The sequence below is a fragment of the Mustela erminea genome, chromosome 4, assembly GCF_009829155.1.
Source record: "Mustela erminea isolate mMusErm1 chromosome 4, mMusErm1.Pri, whole genome shotgun sequence".
Lineage (NCBI taxonomy): Eukaryota > Metazoa > Chordata > Mammalia > Carnivora > Mustelidae > Mustela > Mustela erminea.
In genome coordinates this window covers 103660931-103663045 of record NC_045617.1, presented here as the reverse complement: position 1 = coordinate 103663045, position 2115 = coordinate 103660931, and positions in this window count along the sequence as shown.

The window sequence follows — 2115 nt, the reverse complement described above, 5'->3', positions numbered from 1 at the left end:
TTACTTCTCCCCCAGCTTGTTCCTACTATAATCTTTCCACCTCAGTTAATAGTAGTTCCATTTTTCCATTGTTTGTGGCTGAAATCTTAGTGTCACCCATGACTTTTCTTTCTCTTACAACCCATATTCAATCCAACACTAAATCTTTCAGAGTCTATCCAGAATCTCACCCTTTCTCAGTACTTCTACTGTCAAAATCCTGGTTCACAACATCACCCTTTACTGAGAATATTGTAATACTCTCCACAGTGGGTCTCCACACTTCTGTTCTTATAATCAGAATGATTGTTCAAAAACTTAAATCAGGCCATGGCATTTTTCTGCTCAGATCCATCTAATAACTCTCACCAAAGGCATAGTATAACCAGTAGTTCCCTCCCACCACTACTACCTATCCTCATCACCTATCATTTTTGCCCACTCCTTTAGTCTTACTTAGTTTCAGCCACACCGGCCTCCTTTCCATTCCTCAGACATGCAGAGCAGTCTCCCACTTCAAAGTCTTTGTACTTGCTTTTCACTCTGTTTCTAATGCTTTCCCCTCATGGAATAAAATAAAATATAAATATAAATAAATGTATATTTCTATATAAACATTTACATATAAATAGGTGCATATGTAAATATAAAATAAAATCCTTTATCCTCATTTTCCTTAGTACCTATTGAAATATCACCTTTGCTAAACTATGCAAAGAGCCCAGGTGTCCATTGACAGAGGAATGGATAAAAAAGATATAATGGACTATTACTCAGCTATCAAAAAGAATGAAGTCTTCCCATTTGCAACAACATGGATGGAACTAGAGTGCATTGTGTTTCATGGAAAAAGTCAAAGACAAATCCCATATGATTTCACTCATGTGGAATTGAAGAAACAAAACTGATGAACACAGAGAGGAAGACAAACCAAAAAAAATTTTAACTATAGAGAATGAACTGAGGGTTGCTGGAGAGGTGGTGGGTGGGGGAATGGGATAATTGGGTGAGCACACACCTCATGAGGAGGGTACTTGATGTAATGAGTACTATGTGTTATATGCAACTGATGAAACACTAAACTCTACCCCAAAATTAATAATAAACTATATGTTAACTAACTTGAATTTAAATAAAACCGCGCAAGTAAATAAATAAATAAATATGTCCTCAGCAAAGTCTTCCATAACCACTTATTATAAAAGAGCAGCCCTTCTCCCTTACTCTTGCATTCTTTATTTCCCTTTCCCTGCTTTTTCTACACTGCACCATTACCAGCTTAGTCTATGTTTTTATGTGTATTTATTTATTTAACTGGATAGCCTTCACCAGAACATAAGTTCTATGAGGATCAAGGCTTTGTCTGTTACATTCACTGGTGTACCCCCAGCTCTCAGAATAGTGCCAACTGTGTAGAAGGCACTCAAAAAAAATGTATTGACTTATGATGGGAATGAACAGAAATGGTTCATAGCACCTTAGCACTCAGAAAACAGCCACTTCTTTAAAATGCCATCAATATCAGTTCCTCCAGAAAAAAGGAGCTAGACACTGACACTAGAACCACATAACTCCTAAATTCCCCTCTTGCTTAAACAAAACACACACATACACACACACACACACACACACACACACACACACACACACACGCAGTTTCACTTATGTGTGAAACATAAGCAATAGCTCGGAGGGCCATAGGGGAAGGGAGGGAAATCCAAAGGGGGAGAAATCAGAGAGGGAGATGTACCATGAGAACCATAGGTCCTGAGAAACAATCTGGGGGACTCAGTGGGGATGAGGATGAGACTGGGTGTTATACTTAACTAATGAATCATTGAACACTGCATCAAGGACTAATTATGTACTATACAGTGGCTAATTGAAAATAATAAAAATAATTTCTAAAAAACACACATACACAAAAAGTAAGTACTGAAATTCTCATAATTAAATATAGATGTAATCACTTATAAGGTCCTCTTATAAACTTCATAAAGTTGCTGGTTTGAAAACATCATCTTAAGTATGTTTTGTTATATTTCATACTTCAACTAAATTCCTACTTAGACCATACCCAACTAGTAGGTTCAAGATTCCATTACCTTTGGGGAAATTTTTATACTAACTTTTTAA